Below are 12,354 nucleotides of genomic sequence, written 5' to 3' on the forward strand. Positions count from 1 at the left end.
CTCTGAATTTACATTTCAGATGTTATCCCTTTCCTCCAATCCCATCCTTCCTCCCCCTCCCATTGCCTTCATGAAGGTGCTCCCTCTAGCAACAACCCTCTCCTATCTCAGCATCTTGGGTTTCCCAATTTCTAACTTCTTTATAAGACCATCTTTATTGTCATACCATTGTCAGCTGAGCCCCCGATTCAAGTCTTTGTCTCTTGGCTTAATAATTAAAGATGTGCACTCCACTGTCAGCATAGCTTGATGCAACATTCTTCACCATGCTTTCCTGGGAGATATTGCTATACCAGGAAGTGTACTCAGTATTTGCTTGTAATCAGCTGGATTAGTCTTCACAGTCAGTTCTCCTGCTCATTTTATTACACAGATGTTAAGTAACCTGAATGAGGTCATCCAGCTTTTCAGAAGTTGAACAGGATTTCTCAGCACAGGTACCCTAGAACCTAGTCCATATAATCTGTGTCTGCCATGTCTATCTTTACATCTTGCTGATTCTGCCTACTTCAGAGCAGCGGAGTAACTAAGGATTTTAGTTCTAAGGGGTTTAGTTTAATTTTATTTTTTAATTTTGTAAATCTTCAGGTCTTGAACTGTATATGCTCTTGAAAATGCCCTTGAGGGACAATGGATTTCTGTCAGCAACACCAAGACTGTGCCCAAGAATCTCTTTGTATGTGTTAGAATTTTACTTTTTATTCAACAGGTAATTCTTGAGTCATTTGCACACTAAATAAGTTTCTTAACCCATTTAAACATGCTTATAGCTGAGTGACTTAGGACCCCTCAAATTTCTTGCCTGCATGAAATTTGAAAGCTCAAGTGTACACCATTATCTGCTTATTTTTCTTTCCTTTCTTTCTTATTTATTTCTGGCAAGGCCTCGAGTAGAGTACTTGACACTACCAACTAGTCGTCTGTGGCCACTGAGATGTTGGGATGTCTCAAAGCAGAGGGAAACCATATATCCTTCATCAGCTGAGGATAGTATTCTGGGAGGGAGCCACTGCTCTATGGGCAATAATTTGGGCATGGGTTTGCTTTATTGGGTTCTACTTTCAGGTCACTACCCCAAGGTGCAATCTGATCAAGCCACATAACTGCTGTGCCTCAGTCTCTCAACAGAACAGGAAGGTTCTCTTGGGAGGGTTGGGTAATGTTAATAATATAATGGATTGAAAGATTCCATTTTGAAAAAAAAATGTATGCACAAAAAATAATCAGATAGCTCTGTTTGTCAAAGTATGTATAGCTATTGATTTATTGATGGAAGCCAGAGTACCTGGAATACAGTGATTGTGACCACAGAGTTATTCATGCGTTGGCTCTGTGTCAAAAATTTCTAAACTCAAATACCAATGCTCTTTGTGGCATATGTATTTTTTTTTTAGTCTGACTTTAGAGAGTCTTGGAAGTCTGTTTGCTTTCTTGCTTTCCCTGGGTTGTCTAGAGGCCTGAAAAAGACTAATCTACTGGTTCTTTTACTGAAAAACAAGTGAACAAATCCATTTATTTTCTAAGTCTTTAAGGAGTACATACTCAGGGTGGACCACCACATAGCATCAATAGGGGCTGGGGAAACTCAGAAACACTGGCCTTACCTGGTGGATTGCCTGCTTCTAAATAGAGCATCTATATCTAACCAGTAGTGACATTTTCATCCTTGATTGCCCTTCAATCTTCTTGAGTGGCTAAGTGTCACACTGGAGTGACATAACACCTGACTGTGCTAGAATTTTAACAGTCCCTTCTCAAGCTTCCAAAACTTACTAGTGTTTCTGGGAACTCTGGGCACATTCAGCTCACTCTCTGCTGTGAAGCAAGGCTCTGAATGTGCCAGAGTTCTTTGGAGGGATAGAGGAGTGAGTATGGAGAGAATTGGACAACCCTCTGTGTCTCTCCCCCAACTCTGAGCCCCCATGTTCAGTGTCCATGAAAGTAACATAACTGACTTCAGGGTCAGGCATCCAAAGCACATGGCACAAAAGAAAGATGCTTCATGGTGGAAATGTGTCGCTTGTCTGTCTTCTACTGAACAATGCCTCATTAGATGACAGGGGTAAAAGCATTTTCCTTCACCTGTCCCAGCCCCAACATTCCTGTAATCACTAGTGCTATGGCCATTAGTTCAGGGAAAAGAAGTCCCCATGAAATGACTTGGCACTTCCCTACAACCCATAGGGAATGCTAGGGAGCTAAAAACCCAGGCTCGGCCTGTTTTTTCTTCCCCTAGTGTAACTTCCACCCTATACTGTCATCAGCTACTTTTCTGGCTGTACCATGACCTATGAGTCATGTCAGGTACCACCTTGTGAGAAGCCCTGATTTGGTTTCTGATGTGAAGGAATCTTACTCAGATTGAGAAAACATTTGGTTTGCTTCCAGTAACTGGGTTTAGAGGAGACAATATCAATCCCTTTCTTGTTTGTCCACAGATTTTGAAATGTTTTCCTGGAGTGTGAAAGGCACGTTTCACTGTGACCTTAACCAAAGCTAACTATTTGCTGACTCCTTCAGAGGATGGTACTGATGTTCAAGGCTATCACAGTCCCTGGATTTTTGGTTGGAAAATACCCCAGCCCTACTGCCAAGTGTAAGACACACAATCTAAAAACACACAGAGGAGAGGGAGAGAAGAAGGGAGGCACAGAAGGAAAGAGAACGGTGTAGGGGAGAAAGACAGTGGATGTCCTCATCAGAGATCTTTACCAACGCTCATGTCTGTCATCTCTCCGCAGATGAGGAGGTCCACATAGAGAGCTTTGTTCAGTGTGTCTATCGCCAGTAATGTCACAATATTTACTTATTGATTAACTTTGAACTCTTTGACCTTCGGGGAATATGGTACACCTTCTGCATTAAGGTTGTGTGTTTAACATTTTACAAGAACAAAAAAAGTGGCATTTTTTCCCCAACAGTATTTGAATTATAACACAGGCAATTGTCATCAGCGCAATGGTTAGTTTTTAACATCAGAGATTACTAATCTTGATGAAGATTAAGCAACTAAAGCCGCCAAGCTAGTTGCAGTGCCTCATTTATATATATAAAAAAGACACAAGACAGATTCAAGTAAAACTTCAAGTCCCCAATTCTGAACTTAAGCCATTATTCCTCACTGATTCTTCCACCATGAACAAAATCACAGCAGTAGGGTCCATATGAGTCAGAAAGAAGAGCCGATGTCCTTCATATATAAATAACCAGGAGAACCAGATGATGCATTCAGTGGAGCTGAATTACTCACAAGGGAGGAGTGTCTCTGTATGAACAGAACTTTCCTCACCATTGCCTGTGTGATTTACATGGTACATGACATGCACAAGAGAGATGCGACATATTTTCCCACATTGAACAGGTCACCCCCTGCTCTTTGCTTTGAGAAATTAGGAGAATAATTGCCCATTCCTTTTCCAACATTTGCCTCCTTTTTATATTAATCTCAGTTGAGTTGAACAATTTCTTCTCTCTGGGCAACATAAGGCTCTTCTTTGTATTCATTTGGTTGGCATAGAGCTTGAGGGAGTCCAGTTTTTCAAATACACATCTGAGAATATCTGGAACGATTTATGCACAAAACTGCAGTGCTGGCTCAAAAGAACCAAAGTCCATTGAGCTAAATTAAAGCTTTGTGTGAAAGAAAAGACATGATTCGTTCTGCAACCTAAAACTTACACCATAGTAAAGACAGACTAAGGTGCCCCATATGTGATTTAGCTTTTGAGTGGACTTTATTAACTGCATTACCTAGCCCTTCAAAATGCTTAAAGGATGGTTATTCAAAGGCAAACACCTGTGGAATGAAGTCTTCCCAGTGGTTTTTTTTTTTTTTTTTTTTTTAATGTGTGTTAATCTTGATCCTGGAGCAAGGATGGAGGGAAGCAGGGACCGTTCTAATTCAGTTCCTGTACTAAGGGATACTATCTAATCAAAAGCGAATTTAACCCCAGGTAGCGTTTCAGAGAGGAAAACTGATACTAGGCTCTTTAGAATTCCATTTCCTTTTAAAACTTAAGCAGTCAAAATTATGCTCAAATTTCTTCTTAACTTAAATTAATTCTCCTATTGCTTAAAATAGAAGACTATAAAACACAACTTAAAGAAGAAAGACTGTTCAGATCTAGTTTTGCTATTCAACAAGAATTTAATGAGTTCACATCATTATCTTCTTTGTGTATCTGTTTGTATATTTCATTGTGATCTTAGAATGTCAGCCTAAAGCTTGATATGCATTCCTAACCCTATCTCAACTTCCACCCCCACCCTCACAGAGGTGAGGACGAAAAAAGAGGGTAAGTGTGGGTCTAGACACACTTATTTATTTATTTATTTATTTATTTATTTATTTATTTATTTATTGTTTCTAAAAAACTTCACATGACTATGAGTCTTGGTTGGTACCTCAACTTATCTGGGAAATGGGAACCTCAGCTGAGGAATTACTTTCATCAGACTGGTTTATGAACCTGTCTATGGGACATTTTCTTGACAGTTCATAGATGATGTAGGACTTAGTCCACTGTGTGTAATGCCATCCTTGACCAGAGAGGGCACTCGACTGCAAAGACCTTGAGCCTATATGCAAGCCAGTAAGCAATATTTTTCTGTGCTCTCTGCCTCAGTTTCTGCCTCTATGTTCTCGGCTTGAGATCCTGTAATAAAAACTTCCATTCTTGCTTTTTGGCTCTGGTGCTTATCACAGCAACAGAAACTAATAAACATGGCAGTGCTTTCTACAAGACAATGAAACTTGTACCAAAGAAAGTATATACTTGAGATGAAAAAAAAAAAGTTGTTTGGCTTTCAATAAATTCTTCAGGAAGCTTAAAGAGTGTTAACGTCAAAGGGAAAGACAACCTCAAGTCTTTTGAGATGGTTGTTCCCAGAAAGTTGATGACAAGCAAAATAAGTATATACAAATGTGTATGTATCATTTGTGTATATATATATATATATCATAAAACCATAAATATTATCTTCCTTGCTAGTAGCCCCCATAGGTCATCTTCATTTAGGTACTTGAAATATAACATTTTATTAAATTTTTATAGTTGTGATATTAGTATTAAATTAAATATAAGTATATTTAATTAAATATTAATATTTGATGTTGAATATTAAAATTTCAGTGTTTAAAGTATTCAGTGTTTAGGTGCTAAAGAAAAATGCACTAATTTTTTCCATTAGTATAATGCCTCTTCCTGTTTGATTTTAACACTAAGATTTTGATGATTTTCTTACTCATTAATTCCTTTCATATTTTCTTTCAAATGTCCATTTTATTTGCTGTGAGCTTTGGCTATGGGCTCACCAATGAACATTAATATGTCAGTAATATCTTTTATTGCTCTGTGAGATTAGAGAGCTATCAGATTCACTGGCTTTGTTCAGCCTTTGTTCAGGGTCTTGGGTCTGTGGTCATATAGTGGTTCTTCATTTCTGAATATTCCTTGGTTTTCTGTATTTATCTGTACTTGTGGTCTTTTATGGCCTTTGAACTACAGACTGATGAGGTGAAGGACGAGGCTCCATTGCAGATGTTAAAATAACTATAGAGGAGTAGGGGCCAGTGATGGAATGTATCCTCATTAATATTTTTGCAAGCTATTCATTGTTATCCATGTGATCATCCTTGTGCCACTATCTAATTAGAATTCAGAATAATCTATTGCTATGTGGCAGGATTAAGCCTAGACTCCTGGCTTGCTTTTTGCATCCTTTCTGTTAAAACTTTACTGCTGTTTGTTTTTACTAACTAGAAAAAGGTTAGACATATGCACCAAGAAAATGGAATAATTTAAGGCAAAAAAAACAGCTGTCAGTGCACATCTGTATTGAGAACCTATTGCCAACCATTACCTTTATCACTGTACATATGAACATACAGTTTCTTTCTCTAAAAGCAGCAAAGAAACCCTGAACTTAAGATGCAAACTATTAAGTACTGTAGGGAACCTAAGTTGTGTAGCACTTAGGTATTGCACCCTCTTGATAATAATACTAATTTGCAAATGCAAGCATAGATTACAAGAATTCGAGTGCTCGTGTGTGCATGTGTGTGTGTGCGTGTGTGTGTGTGTGTGTGTGTGTGTGTTCTTGTGTGTGTGTGTGTGTGTGTGTGTGTGCTTCTTTCCCAAAGTAGCCAAAATTAGTGCACTCTACTAAGCACTGAGATAATGCCCCCTTCAACCTCTGTCATTTTTCTGCACTGCCCATGTCCTCCATAGACTAGATTAGTTCAGCACCACTGACTGCGTGTTGCTAGCCTCATATAAAGAATGCACACTGCACACACTGGATGCTTAGATGTAGAGTCTCTGTGGATAGCATTTTTTCCTCCTCTCGGAGTTGCAGCAGTGGCAATTCTGTCTTCTTGTTTCTAGTACAGTGTCCACATCTGCTGTGCTGCATTGCATCTATGCCACATGATGGGGTGTTTCATACCCACACTGCTCTTGTCCTGGGCATTATCTTAGTCATATGATACTGGTCAAATGGCTTGGAATCCGTTGTTTGCACTGCAAGTTTGAGAGAATGAAAGATGCATCAAAACCTCTTTTCCTACAAGCACCCATAGACATGTGAGATGATTCCTAGCTCTCAACCACAGAGAGGACCTTGCTTAATTCCTGTCATGACAATTTGGTCCTGTTATACAAGAAAGTGCCATCCTGGGCATGTGTTTGCTATGAACTCATGGTTCCCTTCAAGACCCTTTCCCGTTTGGAGTTCTGAACTGGCCAACCAGCTGTGTGGACTGTGCTTATGTGATGTTTGTGTTACCTTCTCCTTTGTTGTTTATTGGCAAGTGGTCAAATACCATGAGTATGGTTTCTGGAGGCTGGGCTGAATCATGCAGGCATCTGTGTTGTATGGATGAGTTAAGGACACATGTACACACAGGGGCCATCATTCTGATGGTTTTTGCTTTACCTAGTCACATAGTTTATTAACTTTCCCTGAGCTTATTATGGGCCAGTTTCTTATTATCTAAAATTCTATTGAAGTATCTGGTTCCCCAAGAGTCTTTCCCTGCCTGACTTCCTTACCTCCTCACATTACTTCCTTTGTATCATACAGTGGTTTAAAATTGATGCTATTATCTATTCATTCAACCACACTGTCTGATTTTCACTAGAATAAAACTGCCCGAGGGCAGGCTGTTTGTTTGTTTGTTTGTTTGTTTGTTTGCTGACATTATGTTCCATCTCACACAGTATCTGCCACACAGTAGGTGTGTAAGCAGATACTTCCAAGAAAGAGTAGACAAAAGAAAGGCTTTGAAAATGGGAAGTACATTCTCCTGCTTCTAACTGATGTAACCAGTTGTTTTTCTCTTTCCTCCCTAAGCAGAAGAGAGGAAGGGAAAAATAAGTTAGATGTAGAGAGTGTAAGTAAGAGTGGAGCAGGCTAAGGATGCGGACACATGACCTGAATTCCTAACAATAATGCTATGAATTTTTCCATTAAACCCAATGGAGCAAAACTGAATCACATCATACATTTCTAAAATGTTGGCTCTCAGAAAAGGCCAACTAAATATATAGTTTTATGGTCGAGTCAACTATTTAAGTGTTGTCTATATTGTCTCTATTGGACTATTTCAAGCGTACATTCAATATTTATTTATTTACTTATTTATTTTTATTTTATGTGTATACATATTTTGCTTGGAAGTTTATCTGAGTGCCATGTGAGTGCCTGGGACCCACAGAACCAAAGAGAACATAAGATCACCTGTGGCCAGATGGGCATAAGAGCTACCATGTGGGTATTGGATTTGAACCTGGGTCCTCTGAAGGAGCAGGCGATGTTCCTAACCCCTAGGCCATCTTTCCAGGCCTTTATGCAATATTTATTTCACAACCTCCTTCTAGATGATCTTTAAAATATCCCACGTATTCCTGACCAGATGTAACTTTTATAGAAGCCCATCAGTATTTGCAGTTATTGAATAAATTTAAAATGCCGGTCCTGAGCAGATCAAGTGAAAATTCCCAATTAAATAAGCCATAACACTTTATTTGCCTAGCAGTTGCTTCCTGAAAACACATGAGCTACAAACATTTTATTTTCTTTAATAAGAATGATAACATCATTGCAGCATTTAATACCTCAGTTATAATTCACTCAAAGGGATAAATATCGAAGAATGGAATACCTTTTTTTTTCTCAATACGTTCTTTTACAAAATTTCTTTACTCTTTTCCACTTGGTAATTCTGATTTCTTTTTTTTTCTTTCCCTTCCTTCCTTCCTTCCTTCCTTCCTTCCTTCCTTCCTTCCTTCCTTCCTTCCTTTCTTTCTTTTTCGCTTTCTCTTTTTGAGAGAGGACCTCACTCTGTACTTGTGCTTGGCCTAGAATTCCCTTTGTAGGTCAGACTGACCCCAAACTCCACCTACTTCTGCATCTTGTGCTGGGATTAAAATGTACATCATTACATGAGTATAATTACCATTTAGTGACTAGCATTTCAGAATATTATTGAGATATTTGGGTTTATGAGCTTTGTTGGTACTGAGGTATATTTCTCAAGCATTCTTTGTTATAGAAAACACACACATGCATGCGCGCGCGCGCGCACACACACACACACACACACACACACACACACACACACTTTTTCTTCTAATCAAGCCAGCTCTGTGCATTTTTGTTTTCAAAGTCAGTAAAGGAAAAATAGAGGGCAGAGGTCAGACACTTTTATGCTCTCTTCCTTTCTTTCCCTGTGTGAGCCAAAAGGGGGACAGAGCATGATCCTATGTATTCTCTGGAAACTGCATCAGTTTGGAAACTCACTAGAGCTATGAGTCTGCTTCCTGGCCGTCTCTCTAACTGCCCCTTTTCAATCTTCATAGAACGACTACAAATCTTTTTCAGCTGGGACATCAAACTTCATTTTCTGTCCTTAAACAAAATTGTTCCTTGTAAAATAGAGACTGGAGATATGTGGCTAGAGCCCCAGAGCTTGGAGAAACAGGACCAGGAGGCACATTCACTTCTCTCCCTGCACTGTACCCAGAGGTCTTACTAGGTGTCCAATGGCGAATGTAAGAAACTACTCATAATCTCCATCACATGTGTTACTGCATGCATAGATTTTTCTGTATCTTCACATGTATGTACAGTTCCCATTTGCTATTTGAGTTTGCAACTTTCCATATTTATGTGTATAAATACATAGTAAAATTTCTCGTGGCCATTTCTGTACATATTGCATAGTTAACCATGCATAGAGCTGCACAAAGCTGAATCATCCACCCAAGCATTATATGAGCAAGAATTTTAGCTCCACTGACACTACTAACAATATCTTGTCAATCTTTGCATTGTATCTGGAAGGGTGACTTCACTGTTCAGTCCTAGGTGGCATTTGTTGTCATATGTCACTATGTCATCACAGTGAATTACTTGACATCGGCTACATATAACCAAAGCTGACTAATTTAGAAATATTTAGTTACTGTGCTTAACTGTTTTATCTTTTACATTAAACATCAATTCATTTACAATTATTTCTGATATTAGATAAACCTTCAATATAATTTGTTTGCTGCTGTTGAACCTACTCCTTTGCTCAGTGATTTGCTTTTCTCCTGTGATTTAGCATAGGATCTTTAGTTTATGATATGTTATTGTAGATTAGAGGACAGTTTCTTTCCTTTCTGTTTTATTCCTTGATGTACCTGCTTTAGTCATTAGCTTTGCTGTATTTTAATACTTTAAGGGCTTATATCCTCCTCACCATGGGATACATTTTAAAACTGATACTACCATTTGTTTCCGATTTATATTTAAGCAATGGCTTATAATATATTTTCCCTTTATAAAACTTTTGACTCCTGTTGGTGATAAACTACCCCATGAAGAGGGCCAAGAAGTTGGCAGATTTTGAAATTAAGACAAAATTTTAGTTGTGCTTATGGGGTAGACGTCACATAATCATCAGTTAATGTGATTTTGCTTGTCAGGGAGGAGCAGATGACAGAGATCCTAGGCAGTGAAAGTCAGTGTCAACTCAGCCTGCAGAGGGAGAGGAGGTCTGAGTGAGGCTGGACTGTCCTGGACTCATTGTACTGTGTAATGTGACTGAAACTAAATGTGTGGAGAGGATGGTGTTCTCTTCTGTGCTGTGTAGACTTGGATGAAAATGTATTTTCTGGTTGCAGTAAGCCTCGTGGCAACAGAAAGAAATGTATATAATGTAATACATCTGAGGTCTCCTTATAGAACTTAAGGATAGCTGTTGAGGGATGGACAGATAGATGGATGGGTGGATGGATAGATAATAGTTAAGTGTGGACTTTTTAGTCATAAAAAAATTGTGATCCAAGAGGTACCTTTCTTGGTCTCTAGCTAAAGGTTCATGCCCAATGAAGCAGCAAGGCAAACTGCATGGTATTTAATGCTATGTGCACATACATACTCCAATGGGCCTCTGTTTTTAATGCAGAGGCCCTGTGGTCAGGCAGACTCACAACCAAATCACAGATGCCAAGCCTCGGTGTCACTGTCTATGCTAATCTGCCAGGTAATTGACATTTTTGTGTTGTAAATTTCCAGAAGTCATGCTGTTTTTAATGTACTTTTGTCCAATTTTAGTATCGTAGTTCATCTAAGAAAATGGCTGCCATTGGTTTTCTGTCACCCACAAACCCATCTGTCTTCCTTGTATACACAGGGGGGAAACAAACCTGTGTTTACAAGGGGCAACACTATCTGCTTTACTCCAGTAAAAACTCTAATTTCTAGTTGTCTTAGTGACTAGCAGGTATATGAAATTCTTTGCTATTTGCAGATTAACCTTGGCCCTTTGAAATTGATGGAGGTTCTACTTTTGGAAAAAGTTTTACTTAAATGGATCTGATGCCTTCTTTGGCCTAGTATTGAGATAGAAACCCACTTAACCTTGTTGGAATAAGATGCATAAGTAGTAATTTTAGATTTAGTTTGCAAATGTAGCTTGCACAGTCAAACTTGTCTTAAATGTGCCCGTGTTGGGCGTCCTGTGTAGAAATAATTATATTTTTATGAATCTAAGAATAATAAAATACTTGGTAAATTTTTCTGACAGGAATGTCTCTCAAAAATCCATACCCTTCTCACTCTTCTTCATATTCCCAGGATAGCATCTGCCACTTAATATTTATTGAGTGAATAACAAAGAGAACTTCATTCCTTTGAAAGATTGTTTGGAACAAAGAAGTGAAATATTTCATGTAAATGGTAATGTCCATTCTGGCTTCTCTATTTTGATTGAGAAAGGCACCTTTGTGTCTCTTCTCAATTCCTCAGTCAAGTAGGAGAGAGAGAGATTTTGAATCTTTGTGTGGGCAGATAAGGGATTAGAGCCCTGGGCTCTATGATGTCCTTACTCCAATTTTGACTTTGTGAGAAACAAAGATAAATGGCTAGATAGGAAATTTCAAAATATTGTGACAAAGTTAGCTGTCAAAGGAGCATTCCTCCACAGGCTGAAGAATTACATCAGTGCTAATCCTGCATTTGAGATGCTCCCCTTTCCCTTTTTTTTTTGCAATAATAACAACCTGTTTTTGTTTTTTTTTTTTTAAATATCCTTGTGTAATAGCTCTGCCATAGAATTATAAATTCTGGGCTCAACTCGTGGTTGAAGCAAAGGTCATGGTTAAATGTTAGGGCTTTTCTGGAATGTTGTGCTTTTAAAGTTTAGACCTGGCAGGGGGATGATAGCTCAAGAAACTGATTCTGTGCTCCGTGCCAGAGAAAAGAGTAAGGCAGGCGTTTTTTTGATTCACCTACTAGTGTGGAGTCACAGAACTTCTGCCAGTCTGTGTTCCCAATAAAGAAAGACCTCCCTCATAAAAAAAACCATCTATGTAGGCCTAGCCACCTGCAATGGTGGATATGCTCAGTCCCAGCATTTAGGTAGCCACGGCAAGGCTGCTACAAGTTCAAAGCTGCCTCTGGCAAGTTTCAGGCTGGCCAGAGCTGCACAGTGGCGATTCTGCCTCAAAACAAATAAGCAAACAAACCCCCTAAAGACTGATGTCAAAATACTTTAGAATATGTTCACAGTAAAGGGAAGAGGCACATGGTCAAATCCATTTTGTTTTTATTTATGACAATTTATGTGAGCATCACCATGTTTCGGGTATGTTTTAGCTACAGTACTATATATAGTACTGCAGGAGCCGAATGACCAGCCAGATCAGGCATGAAGCCTGGCAGCCATGAAGCCTGAAATATTTAGTATTGAACCTCTATAGAAAGAGCTTACCAACTTTTAGTATGAATAAAAATATACCCTAAAAATTATCACTGTCACTTAAAGAAACAATCATGAGTGACCTGGTTTTCTAAAAAAGGAGC

At 38.8% G+C, this 12,354-nt stretch overlaps 1 protein-coding gene across 2 annotated transcripts in view; it reads left to right on the forward strand.

Annotated features, from left to right (window-relative positions):
• Positions 1-12,354, forward strand: part of PCSK5 (proprotein convertase subtilisin/kexin type 5) — a gene marked incomplete at its 3' end in the record, with an annotated part of 393,680 nt that overhangs the window by 72,438 nt on the left and 308,888 nt on the right. The window lies entirely within an intron of this gene.

This window comes from Micromys minutus (genome assembly GCF_963924665.1).
Source record: "Micromys minutus genome assembly, chromosome: 2".
NCBI classification, from domain to species: Eukaryota; Metazoa; Chordata; class Mammalia; order Rodentia; family Muridae; genus Micromys; species Micromys minutus.